The following is a 27,507-nucleotide window of genomic DNA, read 5'->3' as shown; positions in this document are numbered from 1 at the left end:
AAATAAACAAGAACTTTTTTAGTTTCAGCTAAAATTTTATATCTTCTAATTATTTACTTTTGGAAACTCAATTTGACAGATCCTATACTTTTTATTTCCATTCGGCTGGACAATGTTAGCATTAGCGGAAAACAACTTTAATTAAACAAACGGATAATGAGAACCAAGAGATGGATTGCAAATTGTATGACACCGTTATCGAAGAACCAAAGGACGATACACACTCTTGGTCGTAACATTGGAATTGGAAAGAATCGCAGTCTCCGCAGACTGGCGCGTCACCCTGTGGCATAGTGGGTACCTCGATGGTACCGGGAACCATTCTTCGTCTGACCGCAGGACGGTGCGCAGCATTCGCTGAATTCTGAATTGTCGCGGAGTTGGTCCTTCGCAAGTCGATCTATCCGCTTGCGCTTGGTTCTGTCAGTGACTAGAAACACCTGGTTGTTGTCGGTAACTGGTTAGTGCGCGACCTCCGGAACTACTTAACAGATTATACACACATAGCTGGACACTGTCGGGAATAGTGTTCTCTTATTCAATTGGATATTGTGACTTTTTGAGGACTTCAGATTAGTTGGCTTTGAATGGACTTGTTGAGCTGAATCCCTCTGGAATTTAATCTGTTTGAGGTGAGCAGTACTGTTCTATTACTGTAAATATCCGATCAGATTGTCCCATGTACCATTACCATGAAGGATTTGAAATGATCTAGGAACGATTGTTGTTTTTGAAATTGCAGATACGGAAAATTTCAAAGATTTTTATTATGAAACCTGAAGGATTTGTACAGTGCATCCCATTTTGGGTGAGACAGCCAGGTTTCTCGCTTGTTATTTAAGATAGAGCCTTGCGGTTTTCACGTTTCTGTCCTTTTTTTTTGTGAAACTCAAGTTGGTCTAATCAGATTGTGCATAACTGTTTCCGTTCAAAAGATACAGGGTGATTTTGGAAATTGATACTTTTCGGACCCCTTCTTTATCTCCGAAGTTATTAGAAATAATGCTGAGGTAAAAACTACGTCTGAATCAGAAGTCTGCGTAGAATCCAGTGGCGTACTCAATATTTTTTTTCGGGGTATGGTTTTGAAGATTCAACACAAACTTATGTTCTTTTAATGGAACACCGTGTGTATCATTACTTCGTTGAATTCTTTATTTTTTTCCCTTCAAAATGATATATGACACTATGTGGGTAGGATGTTCAGAAATGTTAAAAAAACACTATAACATCAAATAATGATGATTTTTTGTTGATGGGCAATGGATTTCCCATAGAAAAGAAGAATCAATAATGATAACAATAATTTATAGCGATTACAGCTAGATCAGATTGGTTTTTTCCCTGCAATGCTTACTTGATAAAACAATGCTCCCAAATGCATAGTAGCCATAATAACAACAAGGATGTTTGTGTCATCAATGACCTACTACTTTTAACAATCGAAAGTAATAATCCCCTTATTGAAACATAGAAAATTCATGGCACATTCACAAAAAATCATCATTATTTGATGTTTTAGTGTTTTTTTAACATTTCTGAACATCCTACCCACATAGTGTCATATATCATTTTGAAGGGAAAAAAAAAAGAATTCAACGAAGTAATGATACACATGGTGTTCCATTAAAAAAAAACATAAGTTTGTGTTGAATCTTCAAAACCATACCCCGAAAAAAAATATTGAGTACGCCACTGGATTCTACGCAGACTTCTGATTCAGACGTAGTTTTTACCTCAGCATTATTTCTAATAACTTCGGAGATAAAGAAGGGGTCCGAAAAGTATCAATTTCCAAAATCACCCTGTATCTTTTGAACGGAAACAGTTATGCACAATCTGATTAGACCAACTTGAGTTTCACGAAAAAGTAGGAAAGGAACGTGAAAACCGCAAGGCTCTATCTTAAATAACAAGCGAGAAACCTGGCTGTCTCACCCAAAATGGGATGCACTGTACAGTAAAAAAATCACATGAATATTTTTTTTAAATTTCAAGAAATAAGTTAATGAATAACAAGACATATTTCAATAGGATGTCGAGGTGATTCACGAAATGAATGAACATCCACAATTTTTTCATTGCTAAGAATTAACCACAATTCATTCTGCGACATTTAACTTTGCAATGTTTAATGTGTATCCGTCACTGTATCTATTAATACAAACAACTAAGCTGTAGAAACCGACATTTTATACATTTATGAAAATATTGTAATTTATGTTTGTCTGTTTGTACATGTTCATCTCAAAAATGGATTTTACTGCGGTTGGTTTAGGCTTTGTTCCATAGAATTCGGATAGAAGTGACAAAGTTATCATTTCCAGATAGTGTTTCATGCGGGCGAAGTTTGAAATGCTTTGTGCATGTACGTTTGGAATTGTTTTGTTTCATTATTCTCATAAAATTTCGAAATTTTCTGCAGAAGTTGAGCCAGTTTCAAATCTCCCCCTTAAGAATTTCTCTTGACGAATATGTGAAGAATAACTATCGCAGGAACCTGTGATTCAGAGATTTCCCTCGAATATATAAATACCAAATGCTTTGAAATAGATACGATTTTTCTAGTTAGAATATGTATAATAATTGATTTTAAATTGTTCCTAAAATTCAGTGGTTTCAAGATGATTGCTGTTCTATTGAAAATTTATCTTTACTCAAATCTTTGTCTCTTTATTTTGCTTCAATCACTATAGGAAGATCTCTCGGTGGATCTATTGGTATATTTCAAAAATATGATTATTTGAGATACGATCATAGAACCACGGGAAAATATAACGAAACTAATTAGAGTTTATCCGTTTTCCGATCATTTCGAAGCTTTTTGGAGAATAAAACTAAGCTCAATATGGACTTCATTCAAAAATATCAAAATCAAACTAAAAAGACGAAAATGATACAAGATCATCTATCATAGACAAAAATTGATAAATATTCAAATAAATCAACTATACACATTGATTTCTGATTTTGTAAATTGAAACGTGAATTGAATAAAATATGCTGTAATGAACATGTTAAAGAATCATTCTTTGAACAAAAAGTAAAAAACGGCTTTGAATATATTACTACATTGATTTTATTCATGACGTACTTATGTATCTCAAAACTATACATATATACCTGAGGAATACGGTCCTTGTGTTCAAAGTAAACATTCCGAATGGATTACATATTCCTAATCAAATAATGAAAAAGGATCTGGATGAAGCTATAAAAGAGATCTTTGTGTAGCATTTGATTTTTCTAGCAAGACAATTTCATTGTTTGAACAAAATTTTAGATAATTTCCTATGACCAATCCAAAAAGCTTCGTTGCTCTATAATTTCATCACAATTTATGTAATTTTCGTGACCCAATATTTACCAAAAACTGAAATTGTGATTATTCATATAAATGATATTTTCAAGCCTAACGCCAAAGAACAATAGTGGATGGAAAAACAGATACTAAATACTAATACTGAATGTTTGCGTAATGACAGATTCAATCTTATTGAGATTTTTCGAGGATGAATAGAAAAATCATTTCAAGCTTCGTACACTATTTTCTGTGTGAATAACGTAACCAAAACCATAGAAAATTCAACAAAAATATTGAAAAGAATATTCTCAATATTTACGTGACTTCAAAATCGAGTTGAGATGTTATTTCAATTTCAAGGCTTGTGTGGGTAGATCACATTATTAGAACCATAAAAAATTCAAGGAGGATATTGAGAAAGAAAATCTGAAAACTGAATATTTCCATAAATACAAATTTGATCGGATTGAAATTTTGTATACAAATAAAAAATTTTCATTCAGGCGGATACCTTAACTAGGACCATATAAAATTCAAAAAGAATTCAAAAATCGTATATTTCAGTGACAACAGATCTGACCAAGTTGAAATGTTGCATATATCAATTCAGAGCTTCGTGCAGAATTTTATTCTGATCGCTTAACCAGAATAATAGAAAATTCAAAAATAACATCGAAAAAATTTTTTCTCTAATTCTGTGGTTATTCCGTTCATTCTTCCACATCTTGTAAAACAAAATCGTGCGAGAATATATCAGAAACGCATAGTTTTCATGGTTATATTTTATTATTCTATGGTGGTACTCCGAACTTTCCGCCACGGCTTTATCTGTCAATTCATCAATTTGCCTTAAAGAAATCAGTTCTGCCAACCAACATTTTTCAATGCAAAAATCACTAAATTATATTTATGGAAATATTTCATTAATTTCGATGAAAATGCAATGAATTAGAGAAAATAATGTATAATACTCGTACAGAAGGCTCATTCTACCACTCATTCATTCCAAAACTCGCCACTTCGTGGCTCGTTTTTGAATTTTGAACTCGTGGAAGAATATCAATGCCTTCTGCACTTGTATTATAAATTACTATTCCAATATTTCCGTAATCACAGAAGCGATGGTATTGGGATTTTGAGTGTTGATGTGGAATAACAACTTCAAGTTACATGCGTAATTTCAAGCAGATCACATAGAACCATAGAAAATTCAAGAAGAATATAAAATAAATACATACTTAATATTTCTTTAACCAGCTTTCCTACCAACCGAGTTTTGTTTCTTTTTTTTTGTTCTTCAAACCTTCCAGTGAGACATGAATGACGAGTGCTCAAGAGCTCCTGACGTCAGTCACCTTATTGCTTTTATCCATTAGATATGGTATACCGGTTGCGAAAATAACATACCAACATTTTTTACCGAATTTATTCACAAAAAGTACCTACTCAGAATATTGAGTAATACAAAATCAATTTCAATTGAGTTTTTACGCTTAGAATTCAATCGGAATTACACATTTCTATCCTTCTCATGGCAAGAACAACAGTTTTTTATTTCGATTGTTTCAAGTTCTTGTTCATCCGTTTCAACCATCACGTAATGCAGGTTTGATTTGACCAAGGTCGTGTCACCCAAGATCATTAGATTTTTTGTTTCATCTTGAGATTTCGTCTCACATCTGGATTTGGATGGATTTTTTTTTATATATCTACACGTCAAGGAGAACATTCGTGTTTCATTCTATTACTTCATGTAGGATACTCATTTTGAGTGGATATTATATTCTATGAAGGTTTCCAGATGTTCTATTGTGACGAAGTGAATTAAGATAATAATTATAAGATCCGTAAAATCCGGTTCTTTCAATTGAAGTGTAATTGTAAGTTATTTAAGTTCACACTTTTCCTTCGATTACGTTTTCTTTTATCTTACAAATGAAGTGAAAATATGTATAAGAAAATGATACACTGCAATTTCTACATTTTTTCAAGTTGAAAATATAATCATGTGGTACAGTGGTGAAAATAACTTTTTTTTAAAAATTAATTCCGTCAAGCAAAGATCAATCCAATACAAAGTTAAACGTCGATCATTCAATAGTTCAATAATCTTACTCGGAATTTCTTGCCTTGAATAATTACACGTAACCACAAATTCTTCAATCTGATTTGAATTTTGATGAGTCCAAAAAAAGATGAGAAATATATTGGACGAAAACCACAGCTGAATAAATTTCAGATATTGACGAAATTGAAGATTCAGTGAAATATTAAAATTGATTCCAAGAGCGTCTGAAGATTCGATTCTAGGAAGGATGCTCCTTTGCTATTCCGATTCCTCAATTTCTTCACGAATTTTTTCGATCGTCTACACGTTGCTTCAGACGACCTTGCTCAAGGTGATCCCCTAAGATATTAGTATTCAGAAGGAATCTTTTTCTCGAATATCGAAAAGTTGAACTACATAAAGAAAATATCAACTCTGATAGAACATTCTCTGGAGTTCTATTCAATATTTGAAAATATCTCATCAATATAATGCTTCTTAATTCCATACTTTCTAAATAGTTAGTTTTTAAGAAAAACTTCCGTATCTTGGAATATGAAGCATTCGCGAATAAAAATTACAAATATAGCAAACTGCCATTATTTTTAATGTAGAATCTCGAACTAGAGTAATGACAAAAACTGAAAATTGCACGGACGACTTTTTAAATTACAGGGTGAATTATGAACTTAATGAATTTCATTTTGGATAATGTTTGATTCACCCCGTATCTAACAATAATTTTCATTAAAAACCAGTACAAAATTATTACTTATAGGTGAGCAATATTTGTCGCGCAGAAGTGATTCATTCAAGATGTTTTCTTTCGAAAAATGTAACTTTAAAGAAATGCCATTTTCCGATTTCGAAACCCAGTATCTTGAAAATTAGACATAGGACTGAGTTGGGACCATTGACTTTCTTGTTCAGGAGGTTATATTCTACAACATACGCAAAATTCTAGACAATTAACCTATGATAATTTTTCCATATGGCTGCTTCCTGTTGGCATTTGTTCTGCTGGTAAAATTACAGATTTGATCTACATGAACTTTTGAACTATTTGAATTAACTAACATTAAAAAAAAAATTATTGAAAATTTCTGCACGCCTGTGAAGAAGATACAGAGACCTTGCCAAAAAAGTACCACATGACCCACCATCCCCCTATTCAAAAAATTTAGAGGGTTGATGGGGATGGCACAGGGTGCAACAAAAATCCTTCAAAAATGCAACAAATTTGGTAAAAGTGAAACAAAAATTAGATATCACTTCACAAATCATTTCTAACCTAACATAATTTAACCTAAACTTACCTATCACCTATTAGGTTAGATCTAACATAATAATCTATTAGTTTAGATTATTTTAAGTCAAGGGCGATCAGAGTCAGGAATTTTGCATCTCATTCAGAGCAGTTTGGCATAATGCGAATAATGACCAATTTCAACAACGCGTCAATTCCAACAATAAATCAATCAAGTAAATCCAATCCGAATTTTCCTCTGATCGCATTAAAAATATGAAAAAAACCAAGATCACTTCACAACTGATTTCTAACCTAACATAATCTAACCTAACATATTATCTGTTAGATTAGATCTAACCTAACCTAACCTAACTGAACCTATTATCTGTTAGATAACCTATAGATTAAGTTAGGTCAAAGGCGATCAGAAACTGGAAAATTGCATCTCATTCAGAGCAGTTTGGCATAGGGTAAATAATAACCAAATCATTTCTAACCTAACATAATCTAACCTAAACCTACCTATCATCTATTAGGTTAGATCTAACCGAACCTAAAACTTATTATCTGTTAGGTTAGATTATTTTAGGTCAAAGTCGATCAGAGTCTGGAAAATTGCATCTCATTGAGAGCAGTTTGGCATAGGGCGAATAATGACCAATTTCAACAACTCGTTAATTCCAACAATAAATCAATCAAGTAAACCCAATCCGAATTTTTCTCTGATCGCGTTAAAAATATTTGAGAAAAATCAACAAATATCCACCAAGATCACTTCACAAATCATTTCTAACCTAACATAACCTAACCCAACCTAACCTACTATCTGTTAGGTTAGATCTAATTTAACCTGAGCTAACCTATTATCTGTTGGGTTAGATTAGGTTAGGTCAAAGGCGATCAGAAACTGTAAAATTGCATCTCATTCAGAGCAGTTTGGCATAGGGTGAATAATTACCAAATAATGACCAGTTTCAACAACGCGTCAATTCCAACAATAAATCAATCAAGTAAACCCAATCCAAATTTTTCTCTGATCGCATTAAAAATATTTGAAAAAAATCAACAAATATTCACCAAGATCACTTCATAAATCATTTCTAACCTAACATAATCTAACCTTAACTAATCTATTATCTGTTAGGTTAGATTAGGTTAGGTCAAAGGCTATCAGAAACTGGAAAATTGCATCTGATTTAGAGCAGTTTGGCAAAGGTTGAATAATTACCAAATAATGACCAATTTCAACAACGCGTCAATTCCAACAATAAATCAATCAAGTAAACCCAATCTGAATTTTTCTCTGATCGCATTTAAAATATTAAAAAAAAATCAACAAATATTCACCAAGATCACTTCACAAATCATTTCTAACCTAACCTGACCTATTATCTGTTCGGTTAGATCTAACCTAACCTAACCTATTATCTGTTAGGTTAGATTAGATTAGGTCAAAGGCGATCAGAAACTGGAAAATTGCATCTCATTTTGAGCAGTTTGCTGAATAATGACCAATTTCAACAATCCGAATTTTTCTACATCGAACCAAGCCAAAACGGTCATCGAGAACACGACCGGTGATTTCCGATGGAATCCAATCGAAAACGCGCGCGCATCTGATCAGCATGCAAGTTTCCAGACGAAGCCGACGGCATAACCCGCTAACCACATACCCAGTTTTCCATAAGTGGAGGAATTTTTCATGCGAGCATGCGGGTCTTGAAAAAGCCCGACGAAGCCTGCATGCGTTCCAACCTACCCCGCCCTCTTTTCGATAAAATTTCGCTATCGGCCTCAGATCTACCAGATAGATCTGAAATCGCGCAATGACTGAAGGACGTTGTGGCAGACGCGTTCCCACCTCCCAATTACACTATCATTGTAATTGATGCGGAGACTAGATCAGTGTAACGTTGCATATACGCAACGTAGATATGATCGTAGGATTTTTTTTGCTGGACTGAAAGTGGTAAATTTCGCTGATAAGATCTTAGCGGTGTACGCAAGGATCTATAAATAACTGAAGGGGTTGATCTGGCCGTAATGGATGTCTGGTAATAACTACTGAAATTGAAAGGTTGGCAGTGTGAATGGCCAGTTTACTGGAAATTGAAATATTCCATCATTTGCACAACGTGCAATATGGAATAAAAAATCTTAGCAGAAAATCAACATTATACATCTAATGTACCAGGCACCTGAATGTATGAAAAAAGGTTAGAAGTTAAATTAAAATGTTAGTATTATTTTTAGTAGACCTTCATTTCTTCTATAGGAAAAGCTGATCACACTATCATTGTTATTGATGCGGAGACTAGATCAGTGTAACGTTGTATATACGCAACGTAGATATGATCGTAGGATTTTTTTTCTGGAGTGAAAGTGGTAAATTTCGCTGATAAGATCTCAGCGGTGTACGCAAGGATCTATAAATAACTGAAGGGGTTGATCTAGACGTAATGGATGTCTGGTAATAACTACTGAAATTGAAAGGTTCGCAGTGTGAATGGCCAGTTTACTGGAAATTGAAATATTCGATCATTTGCACAACGTGCGATATGTAATTATAAAATTCAATGGGGTAGAAAAAATGTACCAACAAAATAAATCTAAATTCATTAATCAGCCGATGCAGTAGAGTGTAGATCGACCAATAATCTTGATCTATAAGCTCTACTGATCTACAAACCTTCAGACGTCTCTAACCAAACTGCCCGCCTAGGCAAAGACTCAAATTGGCGCCCTAACAAAAGTTAACTCTGTAGAATGCAAATAATTAATATTGGATAATCGGGGTCTTACAAAAAATTAGAGCCATCTCTGTGATAATAACAGGCGTATAACTTTGCTTCCGCCGTTTCTTTCCGAAATTCGAGGCTTTATTGTAAAAAACTGGTTATACATTTATGATTCAAAGTATTGTCCATCGTTGGCCACTACTTTCTCCCATCTTTCGGGCAGTATACGAATCTCGCGTCGAAAAAACTGGTCATCTTTTGCAGTGATCCACGAATCTATCCAATTCTTTACTTTTTCATAAGACCGGAAGTGCTGGTCAGCCAGGACATTGATCGAAACAAGTGATAGTTAGAGGGAGTAACGTCTGGAGTGGGGTGGGGCTTCCCATTTCAACGTTTCCAAGAGAGTATTGACCAATTTCGCAATATGTGGTCGAGCATTGATATGCTGTAAAATCACTTTATCATGTCTCTCGTTGTTTTGCGGCCGTTTGTCTTTTAACCTTACTCAAACGCATTAATTGCATTAGATAACGATCGCCTGTGATTGTTCCAGTCGATTTTAACTACTCATTATACACTACGTTGAACTGGTCCCACTAAATACTGAGCATACCTTGGAACCGCGAATATTCTGTTTGGCCGTCGATGTGGAAGCATAGCCGGATATCCCCATGATATTCTGCGCTTGAAATTATCGTAATGACCATTTTTCGTCTCCAGTCACAATGTGATGCAGAAATTCCTTACGTCTTTGCCTTGCAAGCAGCTGTTCACAAGCAAACAAACGCCGTTCAATATCTCTCTGCATCAACTCGTACGGCACCTAGTTTTCTTGTTTTTGAATCATTCCCATTACTTTCAGGCGTTTTGAAATGGCTCGTTGCGTCACTCCGAATGATGCTGCCAATTCTTGTTGCGTTTGACACGAGTTTTGATCAAGTAATGCCACCAATTCTGCTGATATGTGGACCACTGTGGTAAATCTAGAAATCTGTTCATAAAGGTCATCTGTTCTACGTGACTAAAATCGTAGATGTGCCGAAAAATTGTTTGAAAATTATAGAGCTTATTTTCATTAACTTAATTTGAAGTCCTCGAATCCAAAGGTAAATTGAAAGTGTAAGAATATAATGACCGTTAAAGATGGAAAACGATATCAGCCAAATGGCTACAGCATTTCATAAGATTTCAACATTTCATATAATTTTCCATGACCAATTCGCACCTTTGGACGATCAAAGTTTTGTGAAACCCGCGACTAACGTACCGAATGCTCATTAAGATTTCTGGAGGAATAACCTATTATTCATCTTATGCAAAATTCAACTTTTCGTTTCTCTTCCCTCCTTTCCTGTGACCTAAATATTCCAGTTGACTTAAATCGAATAGATAGCGATACCAAATAGCAATAGATTGACTTCGAAAAGTTGATCTTGTCGCGACTTGAAATGATTTGAAATTGAAATACAGAACCCTCCAGGAATAATTCTTCACTTTTGAGGTCACATTTACATGTTTTAACATTGCTGAATATTCAAAGGAATTCTTTAACTGATTTAATTCCGAATGCGTAAAACCTACAGCAGACCCAACACATTTTGAAACTGAGTATCTGGTCATTATGCAAACAACGTTTGTCTATACCTGAACCATTTATTAGTTCTATGAATGTTATACAGGCTGATTCAACTCTTGGTACACACATTTCATTTGATTTTACAGTACTATTCATACAATTACATCATGGTATCTCATTCATCATAATATATGAAATTCACTATTTCATCCCGAAAAACCTTTTGCTCAATCAATTTTTCCTACAGACATGACCATGACACTCATTAGGATGTTGAATTCTTTGTGAAACTTGTAGATACGTTGTCGAAATTGGGAAATCCAATGGTTCGAAATTTTGTTACCAAGTGCATACACTGTGTCTGTAAAGTATGGAACAAATTCATTTTAGCTAAACAGACCATTTTGAGAAATAATCCTGAAACACGTCGATTTTTTATTTTAATTCACCGTATTTTAAAATAATAATGTAATATACAGGGTGAATAACTTTCGAGTAATGACGTCACCGTCAGTTTTTTTTAATGGAACACCCCCATTTTTTCTCAATTTTCCGATTATTCTAGCTGTGCTGATTCCAAAAATATATCACATGTTGATTCCACAGGGAGGACAAAAATGATAAATTGAATCTAAGCAATAATTAAAACATTCACGAATACCAAAAATATTGTAGTACTAAACTGTCATTGAACACCAATACATTACTAAACAAATAATGACATTTCACAAAAAACTAGACGACTATGTTTTTTAAAATTCATAAGAAATAATTTCTTTTATATTCTGTCTGCTAGACCACAAGTACCAAATATGTTTGGAAACAGCTCATTTTTATTAATCAAAAAAAAAAATACATTCAAACCAATTGCCGCTAGACAATAGGTATTTTTGATAATATTGTTAATGTAGGATTTCACATATGCCTACTTATGCGTTTCGTCCCTGGCACAAACACCGGACTCATCAGTGTGACTTTGGTATATTTGTGTGTGCTGTGTCACAGACGCTCGGGGAATTAATTATTATCGGGAGCCGCCGGGACTCGAACCCGGCACCTTGTCGCATCTCGGTGAGAAAGTCTACACTCTTAACCTCCAGGCCACCGAGTGCTGTGTTTATTGTTGCTATGTGGAGCTTTATGAGAAGCCGCCACATTAATTTAACTAATAAAGAATGTTACGCGTTACTTTATTAGCACACACAAAACTATTGTATTTTTGTCCACCAATTGGAATCAACATGTGATACATTTTTGGAATCAGCTCAGCTAGAGTAATCGGAAAATTGAGACAAAATGGGGGTGTTTCATTTAAAAAATAATGACAGTGACGTCATTACTCGAAAGTAATTCAACCTGTATATTAGATTATCATTTTGAAATACGGTAAATTAAAATAAAAAATCGAAGTGTTTCAGGATTATTCCTTAAAATGGTCTGTTCAGCTAAAAATGAATTTGTTCCATACTTTACGGACACAATGTATAATGAGAATACTGAATGGAATGTTTTCCAGAAGTTTTATATCGTACAGAATATATTGGCCCATAGCTTTAAAAGCGGGAGTTTCGAGAATAACACTTATAAATTATCATTGTCGCAACATGTCGAAACAAAATACTGGTTTGCGAGAAGATGCAAATAGTTTTCTACGAAAAATCACGTGTGGAAGTCCATTCATGGATTAAATTCAAATTAAGGAACAACTTATAAGTTATTCACATCTATAATCAATTCGTCGAATGTCTGTGAGCATGGCACCAACTTTTTTAACGAATATTCTCTTTATTCAACCAGGGACACCTACGTACAACTTTCCCATTTCAACTCGTTCTTCCTGGAAGAACAACGAAATGATTATGTGCATTTCTTTCCGATGACTGTCCCAGTTAATATTCACCTCAGATTATCGGTTCTGTGTAAAAATAACACCAGAAAACAGCAATTAAATTCTTACAGCTTATTTTTAATTATTTCACGTCGAGGCTTGAACAGGGTAATGAAAAGGCCACTCGATGAGAATCGTTGTGGAATGCAATGTATTACGTAGTTTTCTTCTGAAGGAATACTGGGAGAATATTATTTAAAATTGTGTTATGTAAATGATGATCGATATGGGTTTGGAAGGGGGACTTCGGCAATAGGGATGTAAGTAATATGAGATAGTCAGAGTGAGAACTTATACCATGTGCTAGGGTATTACATTGTAGTACAAAGATAGAGTGAAGTGCTAATTGGTTCATAATTTTAAAATAGACCCATGGTAAGTTGACATAATTGCAACAATAGTACTTATGTACCAAGGGCATTAAGTAGGTACCTGTTGTGCTTACAAACTTTTGTCTCATACCAGTTGATTACTACATCCAAAAATTTGAAAATTCAGCTCAATTCAATTTTTCCAAAGATAATATATATTCATTTTCTATGAATCCACTATCGTTGCATTGAAAAACTGTTAAACTTCAAATTTAAACATTGAAGGAATGGAAGAAAAGCAAAAAGAGTAGTAAAAAACGTTTTGCAAAAAATGTCACGAAACTGTTCCAAAATTTCAAAGAGTAGATGGCAGAAAACTGTGAAAAATCTATTGATAAAACTATGCTGCTTGGATATGTACTTTCCGATCTGTCTGAAACATTTTCTTCGAGTTCTTCATGGTTCAAATATTAAATGTTGAAGAAGACTTTGATGGTAATTAAGCATATTAAAAATGCTAATTACCATAAATTGGTTCAATATTTGAAGCAAGGATCGGAAGGAAGGAAGTATGTCAGTCAAAAAAGTTCACAGTTCTTGCTAGAAAAGATGATCTGAAATTTATTCATGAAGCACTGAGTTAGATGTTTTCAATGTATGAAATTGCATCATTAATATTCAGTGCACTTGGAAAATGCTGACGGCAAGAACTTGTGAATATGCTAGTTAGTCACATATAAGATTAAAAGACAGTTTTTTCCTTAGCAATAAAATGATTATAACAAACTGGACATAAAGTTTATTTACTACAATATATTGAGTAGAAAGAACATTTTTTTCCTGATGAGCTTCATTAAAGTAAGGAAACCTTGAAATTTTCGGGAAAGGAGCTCATCATACGATTAAGAAAGTAGAAAAATACCATCAATTCGCCTCGTGTAAATTTCCAATTCTTCAGATCCTTATCTAAAAATATTATTCAACTGCTGAATACGATGAAAGGAATATTGAATTAGTCACCAAAGAAAAATGGGAAATACGTTTTGAATTATTTATGATATCTGGTTATTATCGAAGTGCCTTTGTTTATTTTCCAGTTTATTATTTCGAATGACACTTTTAGATTGGTTCAAGAAAATAATTGTTTTTAAAATTCACTGAAATTTAATTGTTATGATATCACATTGAAATGTGATATCATGTTATTGAATGTTTTGTTATAACATAATCTTAATCTAATGTCCGTATAGTATATGAAGCAGATTTATATCTTTTATCTGAAATAATATTGGTTACATCATTGATTTCAGTATTTTTAGAATTTTAGTTTTTGCTAATAGACCATATGCCGACCAGAGCATTTCTCGATCACAGTTCTTGACATGATATGATAACGAATGTATGTTTGTCTTTTATGTATATATATTTCATTAGAACCTTGGGTTTTTCAGAGTACATGGTAGAGGTACTTTAATCTTCGAAACTATTGGATGGATTTTCTAAATTCAACTTGGAGCAACATCTAGACTTTGATTGATTGAATTCAATTCAAAGTACAATAATTATCGCTTATTCGATAACACTTTTTTTGCCAAAAGTTATATTTCTACATAGAAAATTTAATGATTATAGAAAATCTGTAATGGGAATTTTTCATTATAAAGTCGAAGTACTGAAATTTTTCTTCAGAGTATTGTTCAGATATATTTTGTTTTCAGTACCTATGTATGAGACTTCCTGGTGTTCAAATTCAATGGCAATCAGATGGGTTAATTCATAGTTATTTTTGAATTTTTAATCGTTTATTACTATAGATCTTATTGAGTCATGAATCATTCGAAATTTATTGTTTTAATGACCGTTAACCTTTCACTAATGGTTAAGTTCATCGTCTTAATGATGTAGGTAGGTACATCGTACAGTATAGTTGTTTTATAAAAATTGATCTGTTTAGCGAGATTAATTCAAGAATCTGCGATATAAAATTTCGAAAAATTGTATATTCTTCATCATTATCAAATGGTTGAATTCAATAATCAGACCCTATATCGATATCAAATTTAATGAGTGTAAATCAATATAATTTAATGAGTTTTAAGGAATATTTTGTATGAGAAGTATCATTTCTGAGTCAAGAATTATAATCAAGAATATTTTGTTTTATTAGATTGATGGATGACAATTTATATTTAGGTGTAGTTAATGATCAAAATTTTATTTCGTTTATATATAATTTAAGTTTTACATAATATGAGTCAGAATGTTCAAGATGTAATAATCCTATTTATGATATTCACAAAACTTTGAAACTCAGATATATAATAAAGTTAACAATTGGTGAACTGCCTCTGTATATCAGGAATATGGTTTCTCTGGATATCATGAGAGAAATTTAGAGTTTTGTTTATAATGAACAATAGCCCAGAAGTTCACATCACGATAATCCGAAATTTCTATTCAGATATAATTGATAATTCTTTATGTATAACGGTTTTCAAAGTGGAGCATTTTGTCGCGGAACAAATTCAATGCAAGGTTTTCACTCCACTCCTTAGTTGAAACACATATAGGTATAGCGGATGGACTTTTACTGTTTACCATTACCATTTTTAGTGAAAATGAATAAATAAGGTTGCTGAACCTAAAAGGCAGTACCTACTATCAAAGGCCTACACTAGTTGAAGTGAAAATTTTATTGATAGAGGTAATGGACTTCTTAGTCGACACACTCGATGAGTATCAGGAGGCTATTATGATAGGCACTGACCTAAGTTAGGCATTCGACTACATTGATCACCAAAAACTTTTGGCCAAATAAGAATACCGTAGAGGCCTAGTGCTCGAGTTGATGAGATCGTATTTGAGTAACAGATACCAAGTAGTAGAATGGAAAGGTAGCACATCACCAAGAAGGGGTGCCGCAAGGTTCCATTCTCGGCCTAATATTATTTATAATCTTTATGGGTGACCCGATGGTCTGTGTTTCATCCGATTTGAAGGAGTTTTTGTGGATTACTCTATGTTTCTGAATCATCGTAGAAGCAAGCGATAGATTGCTCCCTTCAAACTAACCAGTCAGCCTATCCAGAAAAAAAATACTGATAATTCATGACTTTAACTTGATGGAAATTCTTTATCAAATGAAATTAAATATTTGTGGAAATGTTTTTAGTCATTCTTATGATGATTGTGAGCTACGATATTGAAGCATTTCTTCAATAGCATGATCATGTTTATTTTATGTTTTATCCACCTACTTTATGGCTTTAAAAACGTTTTTTTTTTTCCAAATTTTATTGGCATAAAATTCATGGTTCAGGTATAAGCGCCAATGCGGTGTTGTAACAGCAACAGAACTCTGAACTTCAAATAGCTCTTGCAGTTTCCAAGAAAACCTCTAGAGGCAGTAGACGAGTGAATTTTCTGTTGATTTTAAAATGAAAATGAGAACTGAAAATGTCGCACTGGTTCATTGATGAAAATAAAATCTACCATAAAATCGAAATTTCATTTCCAAATCCAAATGTGAATTGAGTTCGCTTTCGCCTATATATGTTTATTATGTGCAAATGTGGTTGTAGATCTTGCCATACCAATAAATAATTATATTCTTGAATGTTAGTTGGTCGATAAGTAGGACACAATAAATATTAATTTGCGAAGTGATTTGATAATGAGGTACAAATTTGGACATTTGATTATGGCTGAATTTTATTCATTCAACCTCCATTATAAATTATGATTATTACTTTTCGTTCCGTAATCGATATCTATATTAGAGCAAATTGATGTTGAAAGGTGTATCTCTATTTTTTGAATTTTCAGCCGGGAATAGTCTCGATCGATGTGGTTTGATCCACTGAAGACGAATTGGTACTCAAAAAATCTAGAATCTTGATATTTTCAGAAAAAGTTAAAATTTAGAATACCTCAATTAAGTACGTTAGTGGTCAACATCTGTTATAATAATTTCAAGCTTTATGCAATATTTCAGGTTGATATCGCATCATTAGAATAATAGAATATTCAAGAGGAATATAAAAAAATGTAAACATCACTGTATATCCTGAATGATAGAGATTTGATTGATCATTGCTATGGGGTGATATTGAATCGCCATGATGCAAAGGTTAGACCATTCCCCGTGGACAATCTGTATAAAAAACAGGAATTATCTCGGTATAATTACATTTAACTAATTAAAATCAATGGCAATTAAAAGGAAACAAGTATATTTCTCATGCTGCTGTTCAGCTGTAACAAAATAAAACGCAAATCGATGCTTACCGTACCCGCCGTGTATACAAAATCAGATGAATGATTACAAGAGATTCTGCGAGCATATTCGAATGCTAAATGTCTAATTACATGAAGATATGGTCAATCTACATATGATTTGAATATATGCAACTTCAGAATGTCAATGTTCTTGGAAAACATTGATCTACTGCATACCTTGACAATGAACCGGTTTAGAAGCATAAAATCCTTTCCTTTTTTATTCCTACAATACCTACCCTAGATATTGAAAGTTCAAATATTCACAAGTCACGAGCGTAACTCAACAGGTTTCGATTTTCTCAATAGACATTCCACAAAAGCCATTCGAGGTGCGAAAAGTATAGAGTGGTTTTTAGTTTCGCCGATAAAAATTCGTCTAGTTTGTGACCACATGTGGTTGAGCATCGTCGTTTTTCAATGAGAATATCCGTTTTATGAGTAACGTTTCGCTGAGCTCTTTCTGCAGGATTTACGTGTTGCATTTATACACTTAATGAACCTGGTTGAAGATGAATATTCCTATATACAAGGCGTTTCATCATAAATTAGACAAAAATATATAGTCGTAAGTAATATCATAAGGGCATCTAATTTTTCCGAAAAGAATCGAAAAAACACGTTGCTAAGTAATATTTTGACAAGAAGCATGAGTGCTGGTGGCAACAAAAATCCGAGTCGAAGACGAAGATTTTCGCACCTGCACGAATGCTTTTTGTCAAAAAATATTACTTTGCAATGTGTTATTTCGATTTTTTTCACAGGAAAAATTAGATGCCCGAATGGTATTTGACAAGACTATTTCCTGAGTAACAGGTTATTCTGCATGCATTACCTATGTATAGGTATTAATTTGAAAACTGAAAAACAGATACTCAATTTTATTTCATCCAAAATACTACAAATTTAATTATTTATGGTACAATTAAAATATAAATTGCAATTTTGGTACACGGTAGGAGTATTGTTTGAAACATTCGTTGATTCATTGAAGATGTGGGGTGTAGGTACATCATTAATGTAATCTGTTGAGTGAGAAGCGGGAGGAGTGACTGCAGGATCTTCTGTTTTCTGCTTTTTAGCTGGAGATTCTGAGGCGTCACTTCTAAGGGTGTTTATCATGGGCGCCCGCAGAAATTTTTCTCAGGGGGGGCAAAATGAAAATTATTGAAAAACGATAAGGCGCCCATGATTGTCGTAGGCGACATCAGTATTCCGTTTCTTTCTATTTCTGTATTTATATTTATCACCAGCGTCTACTCTGAATTTCAAAAGATCACTAAAAGTGGTACAGGGTGGACAAAAATACAATAGTTTCGTGTGTGCTGATAAAATAACGCATACTATTCTTTATTAGTTAAATTAACAATATTATCAAAAATACTTATTGTCTAGCGCTGAGTGGTTTGAATGTAACACCCTGTAGTTTGTTACATTTTTAGATTAATAAAAATGAGCTGTTTCCAAACATGTTTGGTACTTGTGGTCTAGCAGACAGAATATGAAAGAAATTATTTCTTATTTTTATACATTTTTATCAATCTAAAAATGTACAAACTACAAGGTGGTATATTCAAACCAATTGCCGTATTTTTGATAATATTGTTAATTTAACTCATAAAGAATGTTACGCGTCACTTTATGAGCACACACAAAACTATTGTATTTTTGTCCACCCTGTACCAATTGGAATCAACATGTGATACATTTTTGGAATCTGCTCAGCCAGAGTAATCGGAAAATTGAGACAAAATGGGGGTATTCCATTAAAAAAAAATGACGCTGACGTCATTACTCGAAAGTAATTCACCCTGTATATTAGATTATTATTTTGAAATACGATAAATTAAAATAAAAAATCAACGTGTTTCAGGATTATTTCTTAAAATGGTTTAGCTAAAACTGAATTTTGTTCCATACTTAACAGTTACGGACGCAGTGTATAAGATGAATTTATAAACAAATTGACACGCATGGAGTGCTTTCGGTTCCATGATTTTTCTTCACCCAAGAAGTGCTCAACGCGCCTAAAGAAGTTTTCAATTCAAAAAATACCTCTGCCGATTATGGATTATATGTATGGTATGTAATTCCATTGAAAACCGGAAAATAGTTGTGAATCTATTACTTTCCTTTTTTCCTTGCCCTTTGGATTGAGAAAGTAATATTGAGGGTGTTATGGATGAAAAATGAGGCATCCAAAATCTCAGGGGGGGCCATGGCCCCCCCTGGCTCCCCCCTGCGGGCGCCCATGGTGTTTATGATGTTGGAGTAGTGCTCATTATCCATTTGCAGATAAGGTTTGATTGAGTTGGCTGAACTGTGGCCAGTAATTTTAATTAATTGTTGTTCACCTACCCCTGCTTTAGCTAAGTTACTGACTGCTGTCGACCGCATAGATTGGTTTGTTATTTTTATTCCTTTTGTATTCAATCCTGCCTTCTCTGCCGCTTCTTTAGTCCATTTTATCCCATTGGAGTGTTTTTGTACCATCCACTTGAAAGTTCTTTGTTCCATGTTAATCGTTAAGAATAATCTATCAGTTGTCATTCTAGATGAACGTTTAACCATCAGAATTTTAAATAGGCGGACTGGACAAAAGGTTGGGTTCTTCGTGTTAGGGACCAGCCATTTACTTTCGGCCATTTTTTTTTCTCCACCCTGTGCCGTTTTATTGAAGAGAGGATTATATTCTACTCTTCCTAAAAAGTTGGATTTTTGAAAATCAGTTATTTAAAAAAAAAATGTGTATTCCTGTTTTTATCCCAGAATTATCCACTTCCTCTTTAAAATAATGAACTTTTCAGTTTACTGCTTCTCCACCTCTCCAGGCAAGTTCCACTGAAGCGATATGGTAAAATTTCCGTTGGAGTCCTGCTGGAGTGTTTTCATCCCATAATGAAACCATTGCATAATACTCATCCAATTTCAATGAAGCAGAGCTGCACTTCCTTTTATTTGCACACGTCTGCAAATTCCTTCTTTTCGCATTACGAGCTTCCCTACTAGACTTAAAGATAATGTCTTTAAATGGGTCAAAAATTATTTTCCACTTCACAAAATACATTTCTTGCATTTTTTTTGCAACGGTGTTTCACATTGTCTTCACAACTAGTTCTTTGTGATTTTCACCGTTTTCCTTCTTCATATTCCACGCCCAATCTTTCAGAATTAAGTTTAGTTGTTCTAAAGTTGTGTTTTCCATAAGCTCATAGTTCTTTGCTTTGCAGAATGTCATGAACTGTTTCCATATTGAAGTATGAGTTCTGAGGGTATTATACGGTATACTTTTCTCAATCGCCAGATCAATATTAGACAAAGAATCGCATCCAAAGCGACTCATTTTCACGATATAAGCTGACTAACTAGCACTTGACAATAAAATCAGAAAAACTTGTTGAGCGTCGTTTTCTGGTGTCCTTAGAGATTATAATTACGTTTGTTTTCAAAGGTATTGTAAATTTTGGTGACAACAACTGTCAAGTTTTGCAGCGGGTAAACGCGAATAAACTGCTGACAGGTCCTGCCAAACAGTTTTTCCACCTAGAAACCATTTGTAATTAAAAATTGCGCGTTTCTGATTGGTGCAAATTACGACGAGGAAAATAGTCGCGTAAATCACTCCGGAGGGGATAATTTTTGGAAGTTAGGGTACCCACTTTATCGGAAATGAAGAATTTTTTCTTTTGCATTCGTTAGTAACTTAATAGTAACTATTTGTAACACAAAAATTTTTGTTTGTACCTCAATGATACTGGTAGAAAAATATCGCATTCCGTTGGGGTGCCAACTTCACGCTTTTTTTTTATTTTTTCGATATTTCCAACCCACAAATGAAGAATTTTTTTTGCATTCGTTAGTAACTCGTTAGTAACACACAATTTTTTGTTTTTACTTCAAGGATACTGGTAAAAAATATCGTATTCGACTGGGGTGCCAACTTCACGCTTTTTTTCGATTTCGAAGAAAAAAACTCAGTTTGAAAGTGCATGGTTGGTAACTGTTTGTAACACAGAAATTTTTGTTTGTAATCTTACCTATAATGAAAAAATGTCACTCCCAAAATGCGAATTTAGCACTCACTTTTTCGAAAATGAATAATTTACCATTTCTGATCACATCAGAGTATTTTTGAATGCTCAATTCAGAAAAAGGGACGAACTCCGAAAAAAAAATTAAAAATGGCGAAAAACCTACCACGTTCGTGATTATTTTTCGATTTCCAAATTGAATTTCATTTTTTGATTGAACTCGGTTGTCTGAGAATTTCTGTGAAAAAATTTTTCCATAAATCGAACAGAAATTTTTTACATGTCCACAGCGAAAAAAATATTTCAATGAACCTCTGGTCGACTCTCGACCTTGAGATATTATCTGTGGAATGAAAATTTGAACTAATTCAAGGATAGTGTGGGCTTTTATTAAGGAAGACTATTAAAGTTTCAAAATTCAATTGATGCTTTCTTGTAAGTTGTGAAATGAGTATTCACTTTAATGAGAAGAATGGTCACGCAAAACTTATAACATCTTAAAAATAATCGGTGTTAAGTCGCCAGTGGCTACAACTTTTTTTTTGGAAATGTTCTTTGATTCAGTTTTTTATTAATCTGAAAAACTTCATGGAACAATTTACGTTCTAATTCTCCAATTTTCTAAATATATAATTTTAATTGCTTCCACTAAATTATTTTCAACTATCTTTTTTTCTTTTATTTCTAATATTTCACTTCTTTTCTATGAACATGAAATATGCCGTCCTTTCACTTTTCTTGATCTTACGATTCTATTGCTTTAAAGTGAAAAAAATTCGAATCCTGAGTCAAGTCTATAGCTCATACACCTTCAATGCGATACTCAACAATTAATTCCTCTGCTTATCTGCTGAAGATGTACTTCACCAGAAATTGCTAAGTGGATAGATATGTCGGTGATGGTCATTTGTGGTATGATCCATCCATGTTTCTTGGAAACCATTACAGTATTTAATGACACCTGAGGCTGACACATAACTAGATGGTGCATCGAATGAAACATTCGAAATATATTTGGGCAATTCCAACTATATTGTATTTTCATAACAATCTATCAATAAGTTGGATAGTATCTCAACATATTAAATGAAAACCAAGAAATTTTGATTAAATAAATATAAAAGTAGAAAAATTTCTTATGAGCAAATGTTATTTGAATATTTTGACTGTATATTGTTGTTGCAACATTCGGTAGTTTGGTATATTTCAAAAATCAATATTTCATTTTGTTCTTGTGGAATTGGAAACGAGACGTGAATTCTCAACTTCTTTTCAATATCTACATGTAAATAAATATATTCGGTGTTTTCACGTCATTGAGTAAACATGCTGCATTTCAATTTACAGGCTTAGGGTCCTATATAATATTGCACTGCAACACGTAAATAAATATGTTGGATGAATATCGCTGGACCAACATGTGTACGTCAATTAAACAATTATGTTTTGTGTCTTGCTAGAAAGATTTCAATTTCACACGTTGTGTTTTTCATTTTTCGTCAATCAATTTTGGACTATACCAGGTAGTATAAAAACTTCTTAAGTCATAGAAGAAAGAATAAATTCCAGTTGTTATCTTTAACCAACTCTCTGGATACAATAACTGAAGGTAAAGTTTTTCCAATATTCTCTTTTTTTATGAGGGTCTACCGAATAGATCGTTCTATTCGTCACAATTTCTGCAGATTTCGAATTTTGAGCCTGGAATGGATTTGAACGATAATGTTCGTCAATAAAAAATAAAAATTATAGTTTCTGGAAATTGAAAGGTTTTTCAATCGTATCTCAATTATTTCAATGATGACTTTAAAAATTTTTTAAATTTTTACTTACCGATATGAAAGTATATACAATCTATTAAAGTTTTTCAGTATTCAGTTTTCAGTATTTCATTTTAAACAATCAGAATAATCAGTAAATGAAAATATTGTCAAATAAGAAAGCAATAAATAACAATTGGATCATGGTAGGGTTTTAAAAAAATTGGTAATTCCATCATGATGAAGAAATTTGGATATTTATCATTGAAATGATTGAGATACGATTGACAAATCTTTAAATTTCTAAAGTGATTCAAAACAATAACTGTACTTTTTTTTGTGAAAAAACTAGTGAGTTTATTCTAAACTGCCACACGAAGTTTTCTTCCAAAAATTGAACGAATCGACTAAGTAATTTCCGCACAGAATCAAAATGAATCTGCACTGAAGAAACTAGTGGGAAAGGTAGTTTATACCCTTCAGAAGGAATACCACAACGTGACTGCTCAGTTCAAAAAGAAATTATAGATTTTCCTCTTACAACCACTGCTTTTTATCTTTATTGTAGAATGACGATATTTTTAATTTGCGATTGAAAAAAAATTGGTAACTTTTGGTTTTCCGCAAAAGAATTGATTATACGTTCAATGTACAGAGCACTGACATATTTATAGAATATTTGTGAAAAAATTTATAAAAAGACATTACAAAAGAGGTTAAACTCTAATTTTGTTCAGAAAATAATAGACCGCCGTACAGTGCTGGCCTCTACTTACATGCTTCGTAAAGAGGAAGTAGATCAATTAAATCTACAACTTCGTACACCTTTCAAAGTTTGGTCAACGCAGGAGCGCCAGAAGGGAAATGAATGGATACCTAATGGGTGACTGATACGCGGAAAGCCACGAGGTGGTGATCCCTCTTAACATGGTTTTGGGACTACTTCAAACAGAACAATACGAGCGACAAAAACTTTGACGTATATTATTCCAGCAAGTACGCTTAGGCCGGCCATCCACGTACAGTTGAAACTGTCAGTTTCGACTGAACAGTTAAAACTGTCAGTCGAAACTCTACGTGAGTGGGTATTTCAGTCTCAGTTCAACTCGAATTTTTCAACTGAACAGTCCAACTGAGAGAAATGAAATTGTTCATATTTTTAACTGAAAGGTTTAACTGAACTGACAGTGTGTGGGGGTTCAACTGTGGAGTTCTCAGTTGATTTCGTGTCGAGCAAGGGTGCGCATCACAATGTCGCGTAAAAATAAGTTTCTGGTATTATTTTTCCGAGGGCTTGAGGAGATATTCTTGTAGAAAATTTCAGGCCTCATACGAGCGTCCTGTGGCTAAAAATCTCAGAGTAGTAGCTAATCTTTCATGTGGAGATATTGCAGTTCTCATGACTGTATCTTTTTTCACAATTAAAGGAGAAACCAACAATAGTAATTTTTGGTACACTGTTTCAGTCATGCACAAATAATTGAGAAAATCTAATGGTTCTTCTCCTAATTCTCTCAATAAATTTATGTGTGAAGATAAATTTCTTTTTTGTAGCCACTGCTTGCACCACTGTTTATGCTTTCTCTTCTTTATTCTTGGTAAAATTGCAAAAATTAAACCGAGGACCGCCAGATCGTCGGACCTTCTCGAATCCATCATGGAACAAACTGAAGCTTTGAACTGCACATGTGTGCACATCTCAGTTCACAGTTGAAACTGACAATTTTAACTGTTCAGTCGAAACTGACAGTTTCAACTGTACGTGGATGGCCGGCCTAAGTTAGCCGATCGAATACAATTTATGGTTATTTATGATTTGGAAGGTGAGAATTTAGAGACCTGTTGCTGAAAATGAATATTGAATTCTTTGTAATTTTCTCAGTTACTCTTGTATTGTATTTTTTTGTCATTTTATGTATTTTCTTATGGGACTATTTCAATTATGTTGAAGTCACGTAGGTTTTATTACAAATCATGTACCCCAGCGACATAATGCATCAATTTACCAACATGAACCCATAAAAATTATTCAAATCAGATACTCCATGTCGAAACCTCATGGCCTGATTGAAAATTATAGATTATAGATCTTCGTTATACAGGGTGTTTCCTAAACATGCGGCAAAAATTCAGGGGGTTGTTCCTTGGACTATTTTAAGCATGTTTTGTCCTTGGATGATTTTTGAAAAACCTCTTTGTTTCGAAGATACAGGGCGAACAACATTTTTCATATTTTTAAAATTAATAATAGTTTAAATAAAAATGCGTACCGCACTGTGTTTACTAAGTAGGTACAATTTATTTCTAAATTTGTTTAACAACATTCCAATTACTAAAAACGGCCAGTTTTTTGACTAAAAATTGATAAGTGCAGATGGTAAAGGAATACAGATTAAACACGGTTTTCATTTGAATTCGTTTTGTGATGTATTAGCAATTAACATTTTATCTTTGACTATTATGAATCGCTTGTATGCTGGCTATGGATGCTTGTATGCTGGCTAGAGGTGGTCATTTTCAACAGTTTTTGTAGGTTGAGTTGAATTTTCATAATAAAATGTTATTATCTGAAATTTTGTTTCCCCTATATCTTCGAAACAAATAGGTTTTTCAAAAATCATCAAAGGACAAAATATTCTTAGAATAGTCCAAGGAACAACCCCCTGAATTTTTGCCGCATGTTTAGGAAACACCCTGTATTCGACGAATAAATATTTGAACAGTCTACAGTTCAAATTGAATTCAATAAGAATGAATTTGTATACATTAACAAAAGGAAACTTCAAGAAAGCGGCATTGTAGCGATAAAAGAATACGAATACAATGGGAGATAACACCAATGCAAATTTAACACAATGTTGAATCCAATCTGATAAATAATATCATGTCATGTGGTTTGAACTCGAAGTAATTTGTCCTCAATTTCTAATTGAATATTTAAAATTATACGGGTCCACAATTGTTAGTTTGCAGTTGCAGATATCGCATTTTTTGTTATCGTACTATGAGCAGTTTTTAATTTTATAATTTAATATATAATACTTATCACAAACGGGAATGAACATACAATGAAACAGAATAGTAATTTACGTAACAAATCCGGAAAATAGGGTTTTTTTGGACGAATAGACAAAATTGCAGGACGAGCGTAAGCGAGTCCTGGAAGTCTGTGAGTCCAAAAAAACCATTTTCGGGCGTGTTGCGTACAATATTTTTTCGGCAACCATGTAAAATAACACTATCGCTGCTGCTTTCCATATTTTATTGCGATTGCGATAAAAAAACATGCAAATTTTTGACAACTAATTTCATATGAACTGTCAGCCGTTATCTCGGTTGCTATGGATTCTATGATTCTTTTCCGGCCTAGTCCGGGAAGTACGTACTTTCCGGACTAGGCCGGGAAATGCTACTTCCTCAGAGAAAAAGCGTCCGGAAAGTGAGCACTTCCCGGACGGTTGCCGAAAATATTTATCTAATTCATTCATTGTATTGCATTGATGGCTTTTATGTTTTGAAAAACCAATTTGACTTAATTCAATATTCAAAAAAATTTCCCCAAAATATTACCACAAAATCGACGTAGTTGAAATTTTGGGTTTTGATATGAAATAACTTTCATTTTCCTTGCAAGTTGAGATATGAGAACCATAAAAATTCAAGTAGAATATTGGAACAGAATTACTAGTATTCAGTTTCGAAATTCATTCAAATGAATTCCATGATTTCGAAGTTATTAAGTATTTCTAAAGACCCTTCAATTTATGAATATAAATAATATGAACTAACTCAAAAACGATAAATTTCAATCACACAATCACCAACTTCGAACAAACTTGGGTTTATTTATTTCAACTTCTTCTCAGTCTTTCTACCCTCTAGTGTGTACTAGTGATACTATCCCAGGTATTTTCTTGAATTTGTTTCCCCATGCACTTCTTTCTTGGGCCAAATCTATTTTCTCATATATTGAGTGTTCGTTCATTTCCTTATTCCATGCAATCATAGAAGGGCGTTCCATAAGAAAAAATAAATGTTTTGTTATTTACACTTTTTTGGTACACCCTGCGTGTTTACAAACAATTTGAGAATGTAGCTCTAATGGAGCATCGTGTCAATGTTGGTACAAGTAGTTCAGAACTCCAAAAAATGTTCACCCAATTCTTTACTAGTAGGTAACTATTATTTCTGGTTTTATGAGAGTAGTTCACGTACCTATTTCTTCATTCCACATAACAGTGAATTCAAGATTCAACATTGTGGGAAGAGAACATCGAATCAAATAAATAAATGCAATCATTTTATTTGAAGGAAAAACTTGT

At 33.4% G+C, this 27,507-nt stretch overlaps 1 protein-coding gene across 3 annotated transcripts in view; it reads left to right on the top strand.

Annotated features, from left to right (window-relative positions):
* The first annotated feature begins 272 nt into the window (after positions 1 to 272).
* LOC123680496 overlaps positions 273 to 27,507 on the top strand; it is a 145,713-nt gene continuing 118,478 nt past the window's right edge. Inside the window, exon 1 of one of the 3 annotated variants that reach the window (XM_045618429.1) lies at positions 273 to 632. The gene's annotated coding sequence lies outside the window, so the exon portion shown is untranslated. Of the gene's footprint in view, positions 633 to 22,925; positions 23,035 to 27,507 lie in introns of those variants that run through there. The other 2 variants (XM_045618438.1, XM_045618453.1) reach the window with 2 other exon arrangements.

Source organism: Harmonia axyridis, chromosome 1 (assembly GCF_914767665.1).
Source record: "Harmonia axyridis chromosome 1, icHarAxyr1.1, whole genome shotgun sequence".
NCBI lineage: Eukaryota > Metazoa > Arthropoda > Insecta > Coleoptera > Coccinellidae > Harmonia > Harmonia axyridis.
Note: the sequence above shows the minus strand (reverse complement) of the source record. Positions and strands in the feature narration are given on the sequence as shown.